Here is a 21,160-nt window from a genome sequence, read left to right on the forward strand (position 1 = left end):
ATTTTTGAGATGGTAAGTGTTCCAGAGGAATACTTTTGTGATTACAAATGTGGACATCAAATAGGAAAAGGTGGTAGTTGTGTTTTGTTGTTTTTTTTTTTTTAATTAATTTCTCCATTTTCTTCTTTACTTTTGCAAGTAAAGCTTTGTCTATAGAACTGTACTTTTTATGGTTTTAAAACTTAATTCAAAATGTATTTAAATTGTCAAACATTATGTTAGATGGCCAAAGAATATTTCTTGTAAAGAAAGCTGTCAAGGAAAGTTCTTTTTAACCTGAAAAAGATATTGTTTTAATCAACATTTAATTTTTAGGAAATTGAAAAAAGCTTGCAGTTTAACAGAATTTATCTAGTTTTAAAAAGAATTGAAAGCTTGCTTTATTATTAATAAATAATAATTTGTGTCGATACTATACCAATATCAGAAAGTCTGTTATTTTATAGTCTATTAATATCTGTATTTAATACTCTTTATCCTACCTCTGATATGAAGCGATCCCAAGATTTTACATTCTATATAGACAGAACAGAGGCAGGAAGAAGACAGAAGCTCAGACAAGTAAAATGACTGTCCCTGATCCTACCAATAGTTTAATGTTGAGGAGTATTAAAAAAAAATATATATATTTCCCCACAAGCCAGAGCCCTATCAATGGATATACATTGTCTTTCGAATTTACCAGATTCATTACCGCATTCTGTTTTGCTAAATATTTTGCATAAATTTTGAAATGCTTTTTTAACACAGCTCAGACTTCTGGCTTGAGGCTTAGGTTTATGGTGTGCAGTCCACTCCGTTTTACCTGCTGTAGTTAAAACTAAGAAAAAATAATAAAGTATTTTCTGTGATTATGTAGCGCTTATATAAAACCAGATCTTCCCAAATGTTATTTTTGTGCAAATAGTTGATAATACAATGTGAGTTTAAAATAGAAAGTGAGTAGAAATGGAAGAAAATAATGTAGCAGGACATGCCTAAATGCTGTTTCAAAAGGAGACAGAAAATAATCAGAAAGAAAATAAAGTGACCAAAGAACTAAGGTTTTCCCATAGTGCTTTATGATATAGATAAGACTGTTGCAACAGTGGTAATACAACAATATAGCAAAAGGCAAGTCAATGCTTGATAAACTGAGGAACAGGGGGTTGAGAAGTTGTCTATAAATATTAAATAGAGGATTTTCCTAAGCCAAAGGAAAAAATGCAAACTAAATCCAAAAAGAAATGAAGTTTTATGAGGACAGTACAGATTCAGTTCTCCTGTCTAGTATATTTAAGGGGAACACTAGTAATGTTGAACGGTAGTGTTTTTTAAAATTCTGTCATTAAGAGAACTAGAAATAGGAGGAAGTCTTTAAGGAAGGCACTTAGAAAGAATGGAAATAATGATTATTTAGTTTTTACTGCTTTTCAAAGGTCAATAATATTTCCTTGAAATAGTCCTCCTACAGCTAGCTTTTTTCTTTGAATTTTCATGTACAGCAACACAGAAGCTGGTTGACATTAAAACGTCACAAAATGCACCATTGTAAGTTGACAGAAGAAGGGATTTAACAAAGATTAAATTAAGGTGATATATGTACACAGTGCAGTAGAGATGAGAATTAGTGGATTTCAAGTTGTTAGGAGGAATTAATCATAAAAGAAATATTGAGAGTGCTACAGGGAAATATTTGAAATAATCTTCAAATCTCTGCTGAAAGCCTGCAAATGTTTGTGAATTTAATTATGCTTCTGTTGCCCAAACTAAACACTTCTTATGACATATTTAGGCTCTGCAAAGTTAGGAATAATCAGTCTGAAACTAGTATAGGCTGTAATTACAAGTAGCTGAAAATTGAAGGTTAAGAAAATAGTTAAGTGAGTGGATTTCTCAGTACTGTCCCTATCACTGATATGAACTGAACACATTGTTCTTAGGTAGAAAATCCAGTGCAAGTTCACTGTTTGCTGCTATTGTTACTGATAAACCTGTGGTGCAGTTTGGTTCCCCATTAACAAGGTGACACTGGCTGATCTTATGCTTTTGGAATGTGTTTTTCAAATATATCAGTGGGTGATTAGTTTAATAACTTGCTGAGAGGGGCCAGGTAATCAGCTCCAGCTCCGCTCCCTTTTTCACTCTACACTAATTTACATTAATATAATCACTCCAGCACACAGGGTCCCATTGGCAGTTGGAGCAATCTGCACAGCTTATTCATATACGGCTGCGTCGAGTTACTGTGTCTTGTCTTTCAGTTACCATCTTTTGCTTTTTTGTGCTATTGTGGAGTTATATCTTTGTCTTATTGTAACCTATGTGTTTCTAGTAAATTGTAACTAGTTAGTAAAAACTAACTCAAGTTTTATGTCTGCTAGCAATGTTCAGAGCATCATTAGGACTGCTTTCTAAAGTGGGCTTAAAGTAGGACAGGAAATTACTTTTCCCTAATACAGTATAGCTTAATAATAGGATTTTTTTTTTTCTTCAATACAGAATATATAGCCTTACAGTGCCCATATCCTGGGCACAGCAAGCTTCCATCTCACCTTTAAATTAACCAACTGCTTCTAGTCATTTCACAAAGCATTATCTTCCATCACAACCATTCATTTGTACTAGACATCTATAACTTTTACCACTGTGGAAAGTATCTGCTAAAAATGGCTAAATAGAGATGGAATGTTACAACGTGTGATCTTACTTACTTAATACTAATAGTCTTTCTGAAGAGTTTTTTTCTTAACTTACTTCAAAGAGGAAGTCACAGAGTCTTAGATATATCCTACACAGTTTTCTTTTATGCCTATATCGATACTGTAGTTTTTCATAAAAATTATTTATTCTTTGGCTTTTTAGAGTAGAATGACTGATGGATATTTCTGCAATTTAGGAGTTCTTAACTGCAAGGTGCACAGCACTAGTAGAACACAAGCTGCTTGCATTTGACCAGAAGTATCACACACTGAAGAAGCACATCTTAGAGCTGAGAATCCCCAGGGCTACTGTTACCGATGGCAGTAACAGAAAATAGTGGACTTCTGATGTAGAGAATATTAATGTACAGACTTGAATTGGTAGAGGCTGCAATGAGTGTGAGGTTGTCCATAGCTGAATATGATTAGAAAAAAATCTTTCATGACAAACACATGTACACCAAGCATTTTTGTCTTGCTGTCACTCAATGAAAATTATTCTTTTTAAACATACTAGAAACTACTATCTTGTCGTACACACCTTAATATTCAATATAATCTTCAGGTACACACAGATATGCATTATGTAGTATGTATATGTTGTATTTACCTTTTTTCTTTTTTTCTTTTTTTTTTCCTCCAAATTACATTCTAGACATGAGTGTAGAAGATGATAATTTTTAGAATAGTTTTTATATATTCTTTTTATAATTTCTACCAAAATCACTTCTTATGCTCTTCCAAAGAAGCTAGTGATTCTGAAATTTATTCATGATTTTTTTACTCCTTCAGATGTAGTTATGAAAAAGCACATTTAGTGCTTGCATTGGAAACCATTGATACAGCAATCCTTATGACAAATCCTTTTTATGTTGCCTTATACTGAGGGGTGGTGGGGAAGAAAAAAAACCAAGACCCAAACAGAAAAAAGCCTGTAGTGCAGATGTAGTTACAGAGGCTTTCCCCTTTGTAAACTGACCTGGCGTTTTAGTTTTTTCAAAGCATATTTCTGTCTTTCAGGAGGTAACATCCTAGGTTTTTTTTCTCATGGGATCCAAAGGTAAAACAAGGCTAAGTGGTTGCTAAGACTAAAAGTAGGATGCAGCTGGTCTTTCATCTAAGATTTATCTTTAGATTTGCATATGTACCAAAGTGCTGAAATCATAAATAAATATTAGCCATTAATAGATATTTGTTTCACAGTCTGACTAAATGCTGTGAAGCCTCCTACACTTGTCAAAATGCCCTCTCAAAGTAGAGGAAAGTTCTTTACTGTGGAGTCCATGGTGACTTAAACTGAACTGCCCTTGGACAGTTGCCCCTGTGTTGCAGTCTTTGCTGTGTATCTTGTGGGCTGTAGGGAGGATGCTTGGCTCAGCTTCTGCTAGGGCAGCTCAGCTGTCCTTGGGAATTTGATCCAACAGCTCTTCTGCAAAGCAGAGTCAAGAGTGTGAAGGTGGTGCAGTTGCTGCAATGGCTAAGACCTGCACTGTGACTGCAAATCCACTTTTTTCCAGAAAGCCTCTCTCTCTCTTCAGCAGCAAGCCTCAGCACAGAGCTAGCACTTAAGCATCAGCTTTTAATGTTCCTGCCAGTGGTGATGTCTCACAGAGTTAGCTGAGTGCCTCAGGTGCAGAATGTTTGCTTGTACAACACAGAGGAATTGTGCATGTGCAATTCTTCTGGCTGCCCTAAGCGTTGCCTTTATCAAAAGCTTATACTTCCCATTGTGTTTGTCTTATGGAATGTATTTACATTTTTATGCCATTGCCGAGTTTTTTAATTTGCTTGTGCTTGAAAGGCATAACATCAAAAAGATACACTGCCTTTGAATAAGCCATGCTAAAAAAGCATAGTCAAAGTGGTTAGAGCAGGTATTCATTTTGGCAAAGCCTGTTTAATTATATTCTTAAAGCTAATGTATCCTTCAACCAGAACTTCAATGACAGGTGACATTTTCTAGTCTAAGTTGTCATTGTAGTTCTCATGGTATGTTGCTGTGTCTTTCCCATTGTCTTTAAAAACTGCTTCTGAGTGGGGTCATCGAGGAACTGTTGCCTTTGAAAGGTAATGATACTTGCACATGTGATCCTCCCAGACTTTCAGGCCTAAAATCAATCCCTGAGAGCTCAACATCTGTGGTAGCACACTGGAGTATTCACATAAGGAAGATAATGAAATAAATTCTTTGTTCTAGCAACTGTTAAAGGTGATTAAGAGGAAAACAGTACTTAGGATGGCGACAATTTAAGACTTTGCATTTATTCATGATAATTTTTTTAAAAAGAACATAACAACTGAGTATACAACGGTAAATGTTATAATTTATTCAGTATTAATGCAGTAATATAATATATCTCACTTGCATATTTATGCATATATATACTATCTAACAGGAATATTCTTAGACATCATTTTATCTACCTCATAAATGTTGATCGTAATTAAGCTATTTTTCAGTTTAATCTTTACACTGTATGTTCAAGTGTATTGGGCTCCACCTTAAGGTTTGTTTTAATTGAATCTTCCTCTTCAGGAAAAAATAAGTTACAGAAGATATATCTAAAGAAATAATGCTCATGTAAACTGCATACATATTTGAAAATATAAAATACCAACTGGGGATTCTTTTTTTTTTTTTTTGATAGCATTTTGGTATTTGCAGCAATACTTACGCTAGTGCATACAAACTTTTGGGGATGTTTAGCATATGTGCAACATTTAGGATTAGGCTGTTTTATGCTTTTTTCCTTTGTCAAAAATAATGTTTAATTATTTTTAGCTTTCTCTGTAGGTGCCCTTCTGCAGTACTGCAGTCTGCTAAGTGTTATGCATTTTCCTGTGCCCTTTTGAGACTCAGAGCAGCTTAATTCCCCTAATAAACTAATGTATTGTTTTGAAACAATTCAGATGTGGCAATGCTTCAAGGACCTATGGCCCAAATGGAATTTTGTGGGGCATAGTATGTGTGCAATCAAAAATCTGTGCAAACAAAGCATGGTAGCCTATTTAAAATTAATAACAAAAGTAATCTGTAATTGCTCACAGTGTAAGACTGCTGGTGAACTTTAGGTTACATCATCCTTTATGCAGCAGGTGTTTTAATAATGCTGTGCTGAGAAGACTATTAATGTTGCATTAAATTTTTCTTACCTAATTAAAAATGTCTGTGATATGCATTTTGCTTGTTCTGACAGTCTGTATAAACTATTACTGAAAAACATATTAATTCTGTCATGTCTGGCAGACCTCAAATTTTTGTGTATATATGGTATTTCATCAATTAGTATCCCATTCATTAAAAAAATATTCTGAAAAAAAAATCCTGAGCAACATAATGGGTGTAATTGTCATGGTTAAATGGCTAGACGTACTCTGGACTTCTGCCTGTCCCTCTCAAGTTCACCTGTGAAATGACAAGCGTGACTTGCACCTTGCTGAATTGAGACAGTGCAGTAGAAACACACTTAAATTTCTTCCCCTTCTAATCTGCCCTTCAGCGATAGGGCTAATGTGATAGGACTAAGTGTAAACCCTTACTGGTAGTCTGTGACAGAACACATTCAGAGTGAAATAACATTTTTGAAACAAAATAGTGAGTGAGCTAGCAACAGAGCAGTAGTTTCTTTACGGCCAATGCCCTTGCTGTTAGGTTTGAGTGTTTGAGATGCTATTTAACTAGGTCATCATTTTCCCTTTCCTACTTTGTCATGCTTAAAAAAATATCTTATTTTACCCATTAGCAAGTAATGAATTATAAACACACAGAGAGCACATAGTAGTCATGAAAAAAACCACTAATATTTACCAGTTCCCCACAGTCACATAAGCATGTCTGGGGCAGAAGATAAAGGGGTGAGGAGAGGACAGAGAGAAGGTCTCTGTCAGTCTCCTCTATCCAGGCTGTTTCAATTGCTATGACCTGTGAAAGTATGCACCGAACCAGAAAACAAGAAAAAAATCAAACTTTATAGCTTCATACTTGGGACAGTTTATAAGAAGTGGAGTTCAAATCAAATATGTGATTTGCTAAAAGTCTTTTACAGTGTGAGTTTTTCTATCTGAATAATGACTTGAATCTATTACATGAATCTAAATATTATGACATATTCAAATTACAGTAAGATCAACAAGATTATCTAAGAGCAATTACTTAGAATATCCTATTGCTTAAGGGTGAGAACAATTTCCTTCAAGGTGTATGTTCAGTCCCTCAAGCAGAGGAAAGAACTGTGTATACATTCTCAGAGCCTGGCAGGGCAATCCAACAGTTAAGCTATTGTATAAATAGATTCACAAATTCGTAACAAATTTTTTATGTATTTATTTTGTTGTTGCGAGTTTCTGAAAACTAAGCAGTTCAGAAATATGAATTGAAACTTTAGTGATTCAGAATTATGTTTTTAAGATGACAGGGAGCCTATTAATTTCCAACAGGAGAAAATAAAACACATTTCTTCAACCAATCTAATATTTTATTTTTTTACACAAGTATTATTATTATTATAATTCTTCTACAAGTAGTGCTAAACTTTCCTAACTAGACAAGTTTATATCACATACTACTGCCATTATCTGCCTTTGAAGCTATAGTTAAGCTGTTCCTAAAGCCTGTGATTAGGTAATTCTAGTTGTGTAAGTCATGGTTTTCTTAGTAAAAAACTGTAAATTCACCTCATTTTTTTCATAGATTAATTTCTCTCATACCTTGGTTCCTCTTGTCCACTTGGTAGCCTGCTGCTGGAATTTACTAAGGGCTTTTATTTCTACAGCAGCTGCAAAATAAATGGCCCATAAAGAAATCTGGCTTTTAATTTATCCCAGGCACTGGATGTTCTTGCATTCTCATACATTCATGAGGTACATTTGCCTAACTAACCAGAAAAGGACTACTCTGGCATTTTTACTGGGTAAGCAAGAGATATTTCTTGTCCATTAGAGTGATTTATTTGTTACGATGTCTACTGTCTCTGGCATAATATTTCCTTAGCTTTCTCTGTGGGCACAGCAGGGTCCTATTTGTTCTTGACATACTTATGAAATTATAAGTATTAGAGAACTACTGTTTCCCATTGTGGCCAAAGACAGATGGCATTTTATGCATTGTTGTCAGAGAGTGAGAGTATGTCTGTGCAAGAAACGTAACAGAGATTTGGATGCACTTTTCAAGGCATTATGTATTTCTGTTTATGGCATTTGGCACTTATTTTGTAGCAGGACTTTCTCTGTGAAAGAGATGACTTTTTTTATTAAGTAGAAAGAAGCTCACCAAGTAACCTTGTTTTGGCACATTTTTTCCCCATTTATCTTTCTATAATATACCTCATTAAATATTTCTACAGAAAATTCAGATATTCGTAAGTCGCTGCTCCTTCCACCCTCAAACATACATTTCAGAAATCAAAAAAGGTTCAAATGGTGTGTGTTACTGGTTTGTGCTGATTACTAGTACCGGATAAAACTATAAAGTCTCAACCATTGCAGTCATAGACTGAGCATATTCAGTTGCTGTATGATGCTGGCATCATCACGGTGAGAGTCAGCCTGAATTCAGAAGCCCTTGTGGCCTTTTTGAGGGGTATCCTACTGAAGTCTTTGGCCTTTATCATCACTTGATGACCATAAGAAGCTATGAATTTCGTTTGTACTGCATTCTCTGCCTGTAGGTCCTTGCTGTTTGCTGTAGGTTGGTCCAGAGTGTGTCTGTCACTCTCAGAAGCAATTGGCAGTTAAATTAAGTTAAAAGGCCAGGTGGTATTTATTCATGGCCAAATAAGATTTTTTTAAAAAGCTGCTCACCACTGACATGTTTTGCCATTTAGAATGTAATGCATCTCTCATACAAGTCCTTTCTCTCTTCCCGGAGAATTTAAAGTAAACTGTATCATCTGACCAAGAAGGCCAACAGCACCCTGGCTTGTACCAGAAACAGTGTGACCAGCAGGACAAGGGAAGGGACCGTGCCCCTGTGCTGGGCACTGGTGAGGCTGCACGTTGAGTGCTGTGTTCAGTTTGGGCCCCTCACTGCAAGAGGGACACTGAGGTGCTGGAGCGTGTCCAGAGAAGGGCAGTGAAGCTGGTGAAGGGTCTGGGGCACAAGTCTCATGAGGAGCGGCTGAGGGAACTGGGCTTGTTTAGCCTGGAGAAAAGAAGGCTCAGGGGGGATCTTATTGCTCTCTACAACTGCCTGTGAGGAGGCTGTAGCAAGGTCGCTGTCAGCCTTTTTTCCCAGATAACAACCAATAGGACAAGAGGCAATGTCGTGCCAGGGGAGGTTTAGACTGGATTGTAGGAAAAATTTCTTCACTGGAAACATTGTCAAGCACTGGAACAGGCTGTCCAGAGTAGTGGTTGAGTTGAGTGTTGAGGAAAGGCTTTAAAAGGCTGATTATCAACATTTTTTTAAAAATGGGGTAGTTGTGTTAATTCCCTCCAAAACGGTGTAAGTATTTGTAAAAAAGCTACTAATGTGACCCACTAAGTGAGGAATACTTTTTCTAGCAAATAGAAAAAGCCATATGTGTCACTGTTAAGTTATGCTAGTTCTTGAACATGCATTTTATATCATTTGTCAAGTATAATTCTTCCAGGTTTTCAAAGCTGCTCCTGTAGCCGTGGTTGATGTGGGAATTGAGTGGCTAGGACATATTAGGTGCAGATTGGCTTTCACAGGTTGTTTAAGCATCAGACGCTGGTAAACCTTTCTTGTATATGTATGCACCTCTCGTGTATATATATGTGCACAACAAAATAATCTTCAGAGATTATAAACTTTTTGCAAACTTTGAGTGGATTTTCACAGGAAGTAAAAAACGCGTTTCTGTAAGATGACTCCTTCAAAAAATGTCACACCCTGCTCTAAATAATGTGCTACACCTTCTCAGCGAAACATCTACAAGCTGTTACTGTGGGAAAAGTGTGTATTTTCTTAGAGTAGCTGTTACTGGATGACTTTGTCCGGAAAAATCAAAAAAAGCAGCCTGGGGAAGACAACTGGCTTGCACGGTTTTGAATTGGAAAGTTAGTTTAGCAAAGATATTAGCAAATATCAGTGAGTTTTAAAATGGAAACAAGTAGGATAAATTAATAATCTCTTACTTCACCATTATTAACTCTTGTCCTAAATCTTATTTGTTGCTGCTATTGCAAAAACTCAGGGTTCTCTGTCTCTTTAATTTGTGAGCCCTGCCTTTTCTAAATAAGAGGAGATAAAAACGCAGACAACATTGTGAAGAGTCAAATTAAATTTATAATATGAATTATGGTGATTGTTCATTTAACATACCTTAATGAAATTATAGAAGTATAAGTAAGCAAGAATAATTTGAATAGTGTTATAATATTAGCAGAAAGGATTGGAATAGCGCTTATCTCCAGTTTTTACTACTTCTGTGCATAAAAAATAATTAAAATATTATTGGACTATTTATATTTGCTAATATGGCACTGATTGGAAGTTCAAACCATACAATGGCTTGCATAGGATGCATGCATCAACAAATGTGTTAAATTTTATATTTAGGTAGTTTGTGTATATGTGTTAGAGATTATGCAGCAACAATCAGGCAATAGGTAAATGACGCGTCAGATTTTAGAATGTATCTGGCCAGCCATCACTGCATTTCTGTGAGCTGAGTAAATACTTTAGAAGATAGTTTGTGGTGTCATTATGTCTGTTAAATATCACACTTCAGTTCACATCCAAGATTTGAACTGATTTGCAATGAACTGGCACATCCTTTTCCTTTAGCTTGAAGTATCTGTCAGGGTTCATATTACTGTTTACTGAATATTAGTTTCACTATCTATAGTAACCTTACACATCCACAAAAATTTTCTCTCTTGACAAATATAGTGTGTTTTCTTCAGGTGAGATTTTTGGGAGGTTTTTTGAGTCCTGAGCACGTTTGTTTATCTGTACTGAAAGGCTCTTGCTTTTTCCTTTTCTGTTTTTGCACTATGGTGTATTTATTGTGTTCCATTGAACTTTTGACTGACATATTTCCTTGAAGATTAGCAAAATCTCACTCTCATGCTTCTGTTTCAACTGGTTTGCCTAATTTCCTACCAATAAATTTATGGAGAGATCATGTAACATTTTTTCTTTATTACTCCTTTTAGTGTCTTGTGTGTCATAGTGGGGTTTATTAAAAGCATGATTTGTAAGTGCCATGTTGTAGACTGATCTCAAGGATCTTTCAAATGATCCTTACTTTTCTATACAGAGATGAAGGTATGAACAGGTAAAAATGTCAGCAAGTACAACAGGGATTCCTGTGTCCTATATGTTTAGAATCTTCAAGACAAAGTTCATTTCTTTTGAGTGAATATTCATGTATCAGAATTAATGTTTGCATTTATACTTGGAAATTTATAATTTGTATAAATTGTAAAAAAATACAATTTATAAATTGGAAAGTGTCCTTGGGAAAAAATGTTTGAAAAGCATTAATTTTACAATATAGAGATATTTTTTGAGGGGTTTGTATTGAATAATACTGAATGGTGTTTGCTGCTTTTTTAAGGAACATATACTTTTTCTAAATATGAAAGCGTAGGCTTCATTCAGAGTCCCTCTTCTAGAATACACATAAAAGTTATTACTCTTTGAAAGTGATATGATACTGCATTGAAATCAGTATTACTTGCTGTACAATATGGCAATTAGTATTACATTGTATTTTACATCATACTTTTTGCTTAGGCTTCATATAGTAATCACATTGTAATTGCAGTAAATCATGTTTTTTATGTAGCAGATGTCTTAAAGATACAGCTAAAGAAAAAGCATCTAGCATAAATGTTTTGTATGTCATGACTGTGGATATTTGCAACACTAAATAATGTGCAGGACACAGAACCTAGCAAGATCAGACTTTTAATTTTTAAAAAAAATGTGCATAGTGTGTATGAAACCTGGGAAATGTGCATCTCTAAATTGCTGTCCAGTTATTTTCAATTGGCAACACATCATGGTCCCTTATGTCCACATTGTTTCAGACAAATTTCATAGAAGTTTAAAAATGTATCCCCTAATAATGACAAACCTCATAGAAAAGTTGCAGTGCAGTAAGTAAAATAACAGTAATTCCTGTGGTTTTGCTGGCTGTACAAAGGCTTTTGTGTTTTTGAGGATTAGAATCAATTATAAAAACATGATTAGTGTTCCTGGTAAGATATTAAAGTAAACTTCTGTTATCTAGGAAAAACGCTACTTCTTTCATAGTGTAAGTGACATATATATACTAATTATTGTTGAATGTTAGAAAGAATTAGAGAATCGCTTTCATTAAAACTCTCTGGATTTATCAGTTATCTACAGCTTATTTGCCCATGAATATATTGAGAAATTAGTAAGAACAACCTGATAAAACTCAATATCTTTTAATATGCCAGACAATATTAACAAAATTAATGAAGGGCTGGTTTTATTTAGTGTGGAAGTACATTAATATAAAGCCCTTCTACTTGAAGATTAATGGAATTTGACTTCATAATTTCTTATTTTATTGAAAATATAAATTGGTCACACAACTCTGCAATAGGTTTTGCTGAAATCTAATGAAAATCTGCCCACTTCATCATTGTGCTCAGGATTCTGTTTCATAAAACTGATTCCATATTTTCTGGATATATAGAGAAATAAATATAGTTTTACTAAAATGACCGAAGTGCTCAGCAGAAACATGTTAAAGAGGACAGAAAATTATACTCATCAATAATATCTTCTTCAGGGAACACACAGGCTTTATCCCAGAATAATGTTGCCTTTTGTGTGTGTGTGGTGGTGCTTTGTCTTGCCTTTTTTGTTTTGCCTTAGGAGAATGCTTAGGAGATCGATTGCCTAATTTGTGGATGAGCCTGGAATAAAAAGTGATACAAATCCCAATGAACTTGATTGAAAGATTCCTTTTAAAATCAAAGAGTTATGCTGAAAAAGAAAATAAATGGATCCTTGTCAGATTTAATGCCTTTGCATTTGCCTTGGTGTGTTTCTATAAAACATTACTGTAAGACTATATTAGGTTTGATAAAATGCTTTTGGTTAATTTCATATTTTTAGCATACCACCTGTAGTATGGAAAAAATAATTTTTATTGGTAATAAAAATATTTCTAATAAATTAAGGTCAGGATTCACTCTATAGAATGCATGAGTTTAATTTTTGTAGTTCTGCCTTATCTTCACTTAGGAAATAGGCATTCTCGGCCTTAAGATTTAGCACATTTTTTAAAGGAAACTTCATATGGTGAGCCTGGTAGACGGTGGTAGAGAATTTTAAAGTGAATCCTGTCTGGAAGTAAGCTATCTTCTCAATGAAGTCTCATATAAGTTCATATAATAAAATCAAAGTTAAGTCATAGTTAAAGATTCAGTTAGAAATTCATGTATATTCCAGGAAATGTTAAAATTAGTTTTCTAGTAGGTAGAAGGGGTAAAATCTTTAAATATTAATGAAGTTCTATATGAAAAATGAACATATGTAGTGTTCACCATTTCTTGGGTCTTTTTGATATTTTTTAAAGCTGCTGAATTCCAAGCTAAGATATATAGAACTTTTAGGGAAACACAGCAATTGATTTTACAGCAGCTTCTAAATTCCAAGGTAATTTCTATAATTCAATTGATTTAATGGTGTTTGCCTCTCAAATGAAAGACTTACGTTGCTTGAGTGTAGCTTTTAAATAACTTGCATATGAGTACGTATTTGCTTGCGTGACACTAATATAAAAGTGGGCTAACTGTCTTCAGTAAGCCTATTTTGAATTTATTGTGTTGACAATAATAGAATATGACTTGCAATTTCATAATAAAGAACATTTAACCATTGGAAGCATATTTCATCACAGCATATTACACCTAGAGAGCATAACACCCGGAGGATTATTAAAGACTTTCTAACAGGCCTTAGCTGCTAAGACTTATGAAAGGTTTACTAAGCCTTTACAAGAAAGAAGTGCCATATTTTTGAGCACGCTTCTGAGATTTAAAGAATACATACTGCTTTTCTGCTGCCTTTTTTTTTTTTTTTTTGTCTGATAGTTTGATCTGCCTGTCCCGGGACATAGTTTCACTAATCATGTACTTCTGTATTTCATTCAATAACTTGTGTTTGACTGAAATAAAAGTTCAAAAAGGCATTAATTACACATTGGTATGTTCTTTCAGTACCATGAAAATCTTTTCCCACAATCACATTTATTTCATATTTGAATTTTTCTGGCTACAGTTCATTTGTGTTAAATATGTATCAAAGAACACATAATAGCCAAAAAGTTTAATTTATGGAGTTATTTTATGTAGTATAACAATATCACCTATTTAAAAAAGAAAACAACACACAAAACCCCCCAAACTATAACCAATAAGGTTTTCTGTCTTTGGAGTAACATAATTATTATATGTATAAATGTATTTTATGTTTTGTATTCATTGTGATGAGGCACAGGAAAATACTTGAGTATCATTTTAAGGAACCTGATGACTGAAAATCATCTGAGTACAGTTTATCTTACTGTGCCAAGAGTATATCAACTGTGACTGTGTACACGACTTCTGAGCCGGCTTTTACTTTTTCAGACATGTTAAAATGTCAGTGTCACACAGTTTACCCAAGCTGTTCATCTGGCAAGTGATTTCCTAGCATGTCACAGTTTATACCCTCTTAAAATGTGCAGTGCTATGCTAAACTTGGCCAATGAATGCTATTTCTGCCAAGATGCAAAACAAAACAAAACAAAAAACCCGAACTAGGTTATTTTACTCCATCATTTTTTGGATCTTCTCCAAGCAATTAGTATTGGTGGCTTTTCCACTGCACTGACATAATATATCTTTCTCCTTTTTCCCACCCCATTCCTCATTGCATGGTTTATATTGGTTTGTATATGCATCCTTAAATATTTCTGATGATTTTCCTAAAGCCTTCAGAGAGCCCACAGGGAAATTTAAGGACCCCTTTTTTCCAGGATCACCCTTAGCAACTTTCTATGCCGGCATAATAGCAATGAGGGGTAATCTTTCTGTTCATTATCTGAGACCTTACAGGTCAATACCCAGGCAAAGTTACCTTTGGCTTTTCCCAAAGGTAAGATATAGGTAGACAAAGACCTAAAAACCCAAACAAATAAAAAAATCAATACAAATAAAGACAAATCTGGCAAATGGAGCAAAATTATTAGACCTTTGACAAAACCTCTTAAGAATTGGAGTAATTTTAAAAGTTGTATAAAGCAAGTAGAAGCAGAGAAAATTAGTACATAACTTGCTTGTATTCATTGGGTTAAGAAACTGACGGACATGAGCTTGATCATAGTTGCATCTGCTTGGGACTGCAATCTTAGCTCTGTGTTTGTTAACAGAGTGCCAAGAATTCTAGTTTCATGTGAGCTAAACATTATGGCAGTGAATGGAGGTGTGTTGAGACATTTGGTGGAAATTGAGAGTGTGTTAGATGTAAAGTGGTAGGTTATCTTCTGAATTTTGACAAACATTCCTTGAGGATGTTCTTTAAGGCTATTTACTAATGAAGACTGCATGACCTAAGTCAAGGGTCCTCAAACTTTTTAACCAGGGGGCCGGTGTGTGGATGCAGTGGCAGGCAGTCACCTGTGGCTGCTTGGTTTCCCCCCCAACCCCTGGCAGGGGTGTGTGTGTGTGTGGGTTCTGTAAATACCAGGGGCCGGACTGAGGACCCTGGGGGGCTGTATCCTGCCCGTGGGCCGTGGTTTGAGGACCACTGACCTAAGTAATCTTTCGTAATTCTTCTTGTCCCTTACCATTGTGAAGCTTTCCTGATACTTTTCACCTGTACTAAAGCCGCCCACCATTTGTTACTCTTCCCACCAGGGACTGGGACATCACTTTCAGTAGCAATCTTTTGTGCATGTGAAGATTGTAATCATTGTCTTTCCGTAAAAATCCTTCTGAAGAAAAAGAAAAGAAAAATAAAATATTTATTTAGCAATAGTTGTTTTCAGATCTTTAGCTTCATACTGGTTATACTAGTTTTTCTGTATTTTACTAAGTCTTTTCATCATTGCATAACAATTAGCTACTTTGTGGTTTTTTGTTTTTTTTTTTTTTACTTTTCTTCTTGAGTTGTTCTTGTCTTTCTCCCTCTTTGGAATTATGTGCTTAGTCTACTCTTAGACTGGATTATCCTGAGTACTTAGCCTCAGCTTCATTCTTTGCCAAGTCTTTGAACTAAAGTAATAATAATAATCAAATAACATTCTTAAAGCAAATATAATTTATTTTCACATTAGAAGTTAAATAGTCTTTTAAAAGTGTGTTAGTATTCTAAGCAATCACTTCACTATATAATCTCCAATTGTATCAAATTTATTCTAATCAGTGAAATGTTCCAGTTCCTCTTGCTTGCTATTCAAACTTCTAAAACCATTATGTAGTAACTGAAAAAGTATCATCTTCCAATAAATTACCACAAAGATTCTGTTTGTGGTGATGGTCTGATTTTGAGTTAACCAATTGAGACATGTTAATCTTGTAGACTAAGAATAATACAGCCAGGCAGCAAAAGATGAAATAATACTATAAAGGCAGAATGTTGAGAAAGCCATGCGATACAAACGTGCCTGAGGTGTGGGCTACTTCCAGGCATACAGACCATCCTGCCTGAAACCTGCCAGCGCTCCCCAAAGGTGCTCTGTTGACTTTCAGTGTCTCATTCAGGACAGATTCCTTATGTAGTAGATCGTTTCACCTCCTAAACATCCATTTCATCCCACCTCTTCAGTGAACATTATGTGGCTTATGATGCAAGTCTGGGGTTTTTTTTTTCAGTGTGTGGCTATATACTCTTACTAAAGAAGACAGAGTCAAGAAATGTAATTGACATTGTAGACCTACTTTGGTAAAATTTGTGACAGTCCTTTCAATTTATTCTTCCAAAGTGTATTCCTTCAACTATTACTATGGTAGAATATTCCCCCCTTTCCCTACTCCCCCCACCCCTCCCTGGCCAAATCCAGTGAGTTTTCAACTCCTATATTGCTAAAATGTGCTGAATTTGTGGTCAGCATTTGGAATTTTCTTAAGCTTTTCATACTTTGTGTTCACATATGTCATGTTGCCTGCAGACGTTAAAGAGTTGAGGGGAGATGGAGTCTAATGTCAAATATATTGCCTATGTTATTGTTCAATTTTTGATCTCTCAGTTAAATCTATATTTACTAGTGTCACAAGTGCTTGGTACCTGGATGGCATACTGGTATATGCTCTGAGTTTACTCCCCATGCCACAATTTCCTCAGAAAAAGGCTTTCACATGTGAACCAGATCAGACCCCGAGTTCTGCCCCAGTGTACAGCAGCAGATAGATGTGTGTTGCCAATAAACAGGTGATAGCAGGCTGGACTAATTTAATGAAAGGTACGTGCTCTGGACCAGTGCAGAATACAATACAAATGGAGATCGAAGAAAGCCCCTGCAGCAGGGAAGAACCGTATTTGCTGTATTTACATTCTATTGCCCAACTGCAAGGGAGAAGGGAGAGCTGTGACATCATCATATATAACATATTGAGAGTTTATGAAGGGCATGAAGAATATTCTGAGTTAAAGAGATATTTTCTGTTTTCCAAATCCCATAGACATAGCAGATCTGCTGGATGATTTTTTTGAAGCTGTTACCTGGGAGATGGAGATAAGAAAGTGTCTTTATGAAGTGAAGGTGAGAAATGGTGTTACGGCATCATACTGCGATGATATTAATAGCATGGAAGACTAAGCTTTAAAAATGGAAGATGTCAACAGCATTAATCATCCCTTTCTTTGAAATAAGCTGACTGCAGTGTTAAAATTCTGTCTTCTTACAGTTTTGGAGACATTTTAGGGAAAAGAAATATCATTTATAGGCTAGTGGTATCTGTGTTTCCACTGTAAGGTGGTGATCTTCCTTTGAAAAGGTGGCTTTTAAGGCAAATTAAACAGAGAGGTTCTGGGACTCTGCCTTATAAGAGATCAGAGACTTTTTCAGATCTTTGTTTCCTGGATCACAGCTAATTACAAGAGCTAAAATGTTGGTTTGTTTTTACATTTTAGAAAACTATTCTCATTTCTGTTTCCAAATTTTCCCAAGTGACAAAAGGCTTTGGAGCTATAGTCATTATCTAGTTTAGGACAATCCCTAAAGAAAAGGAACCCTACTCTAGTTTGTAGATTTCCCACTCGTAGAATGTCCTTCTTCACAAATCCTGCCTATATGTATTATATTAACTAGAAAAAAAAAATGAATTCAATATTAAGTACATTTTTTACACATGAAAGCATCACGTTTTCATTTTAAATTGTAGCATTTTGAAGTGCACCACTTTGATACTTCAGCTCTGATTTAGATGGACAATCCAATGCAACCTTCCAAATTCAACGTCACTTTAGTACTGACCCTCTCTATGACCTAGGTTTGATACAAAATGTAAGGCACACTCTAAGTTTATGGAAGTTGCTCTAAAGTGAATTATAACATTGTATCTTTTAAGAACAAGATTAATGTCTGAGGAATATTAAAATTTTTTTCCAAGCTAAGTTGTAAGGAATACATTAAATGAATATTCATTGAAACATTAGGGTTACTCAAATACGCTCATGCAAAAAATGGCAGCTGAAAGCAAAGTTTATCTTGTCATGTAATGCAAAAAGCTATATATATTGATTATATTTATTGAATAAGTATAACTCTTATATGAGAAAACTCATGAGCTCAAACCTAAGGGTGACAACCATAAATTACTAATTTCCTTGGAAGAAGAAAGTGTAGCATTGCTTTTGCAAGGATAAAATATTTGTCACATAGTAAAAATGAATATTAGTGTCTGCCTTTTTGCATCATTTTGAGCTTTTAATATAATAGGATTCCAACATTACCTTAATGTGTGTTTTACAGATTTCCCCTCAAAATTAGGTGCAGATTTTCTACACTTGGAAACTAAATGTGGAGAGAGATATCTGGGGCCAGTTAAAAGAAGGTTTAATTAATAAATAATTTTCAGTGGAGTGATGGATCTACTTATACAGAAAAATTGCAGGTTTTACCTGTGACATATGAACCAATTGGATTTATCTAGAAACACTGTTAAAAGTATCCAAAACCTGATTGTAAAGGGTTTATATGTCTTTGGAAAGATTATTTTAACTAGTTTTGTATCTGGCATAAACTTTGAAGTTTATGTTGTCAGTCTAAGGTAATCCATTAAAATCCTATTAAAAAAAAAAAATCTGGAGAAAAAATCTGTGAATCTAACATGATAGAGATTTTCTGGAAAAGTTTACCAAAGGAATGTTACATCTTTTTAGTATAATTCTTAGGTTGCTAGGGCCAGTCAAATTTGAAAAATAAGGAACATAAATCATCACATGTGCTTAATAGCTAGTCTGCTCCAAATAATTTATATGAAAAAAATATTTATTCTAAATCAAAAAGGAAAAACTAAATATATACAACATATGCTTATTAACTGATCATTTTTCATGAACAATAGTTCTTGTTCATAGATGACTCTACAGGGGGTTGTTACACATGGATGTTGTGTTTGCACGTGAGCAGAATGAAGTCTAAATTTTGATTTATCCTTTGCTAGCAGTGGTGAGCTCTTTACATATTGAAAGCGATTACATATTACATATTGTAGGGAACTAGACAAAATGTCTTTTTTTAATTTATATTTTACATTCTGTAAAGTACAGTCATATACTATGAGAAGAGCATTAAGGGTACCCACTCAAAGAAAATTTCAATAACTACCAACCTGGAAAGATTTTTGTAGAAAGAAATCAATGCCTGTTACTGCTAAAAAAAGTACCCTTAAAGACGCATCTAAGGGTGTTGTGTCTTTTTATTGCTATATTAGCTCTGCAAATATTTGGTAAAAATGCTGTGGAAAGAGTGCACATTGAATTTGAAAATATCACTGTAATTCAGCTTTTTTTTTTTAAAAAAGAAAACATACATTTGATGCCAATGTAAGAAGCCTGTAACATTAGGATAAAGTATTTCAAATAAACTAACAGTAAAATTCCAGCTTCCCTATAGCATCCATATCCACCTCCCACCCAAGACACCCTAGAAGCCTACAGTTTTCAGGACACCAAGCCAAATCTTCCTTCATCATCAGTGATGTGCAATGCAGCTGAATGATAGACAGCTATGTTAAATTGGGAGAGAAGAATCTTTTCTATTTTCAAGCCAATATATAACTGCTGATGCTTGACAGCGTATTTAACGGCTGGTGTAGCAGACACAGGATGAAAAATAATTTTAAGGAAAGGACAAGGAAAGGGGACACAGAGAACAGAAATTTCAGTTTGTGGCTGATATGGTGGTAATATATTCTCATTCATGTGAGTAGAGGAAAGCATATCTAGTGAGTGTAAGTAAGGGGATTTCACAACTGATAACTCTTCAGGACGTGATATGAAGTATAAGGTTAAAAGTGTATGGCTTACAACACTGATTTGTTCAGCAGAATTTTATAACATTTTAAAAATTTCACAATGAAATTAAATCACGCACAGGAAGAACAGCTTATTTGCATCACTAAAGAGAAGTAGGACAAGACACCAGACTGGGTTATAAAAGGATGTTCAGCTCTGGAAGAGAAAACTGATGATTTTAGTGTGTCATATAAGGTGCAATGAGACTTGGAGGACACCTGTGAAAATTTTAATCTGAAAATTGAAAGCTCAAGTTTTATTTTCATTGACATTATAATTTAGTAATACTGTGTTTTAAATACAGAACTTTCAATTCAATAATGTAATTACTGTAGATAAATATTAGCTGAAGAAATCAGTGCGTTATTAAGGAATGGATACAGAGATATGACTGGTTTTTGGTTTTGCACCACCCCCACCCCTCTTCAGGTAACTACATGTAATAGAAAGTACACAGCTTTCTATGCTTCCAAGGTTTCCATATTAAAAAAAAAAAAAAAAACAAAAAAACCCACAAACCAAACAAAAAAACCCAAAAAAACACAAAAAAACCCACAAACAAACAAATACAACAACACAAAACCCAAACCCCACCAAAATAGGGAAAGGTCTGAAAAAACTAAATATAACTAAGCTTTCTTATAGTGACGCTGATTGCATTTGCAGTAGCTAACATATGGAAGGTTCTGGCTTGCCCTGACCATTAATGACAGATGCTTAACCCTAACTATCAAGGGTGAAAGCCTGTGGACCAAGGGAGAGACTAAAAGGGAAGATAGTGGCAATTAAATATTAAAGCAGATACATTCTTATCTTCAGAAGATTTGCGCTCACTCCTTTTTACTGGTGATTTCCATCTGAAGTACTGACTAAAATTTGTTTTGTTTTATGAGATCTGACAAGATCATGACCTGATAGTTGCATAAGGCAGGCTAAGAAATTTTTGTCATTGAATCCCCATAGTGAGATGATAAGAGATACACGCCTAAAGTCAAACAGTTTATCTCATAACATGTCAAAATATGTT

General features: G+C 34.8%; 1 protein-coding gene across 1 annotated transcript in view; it reads left to right on the plus strand.

Moving 5' to 3' along the window:
- CFAP47 (cilia and flagella associated protein 47) overlaps nucleotides 1-21,160 on the plus strand; it is a 343,220-nt gene that overhangs the window by 196,839 nt on the left and 125,221 nt on the right. The gene's annotated exons all lie outside the window — the stretch shown is intronic.

This window comes from Falco naumanni, chromosome 2 (genome assembly GCF_017639655.2).
Source record: "Falco naumanni isolate bFalNau1 chromosome 2, bFalNau1.pat, whole genome shotgun sequence".
NCBI classification, from domain to species: Eukaryota; Metazoa; Chordata; class Aves; order Falconiformes; family Falconidae; genus Falco; species Falco naumanni.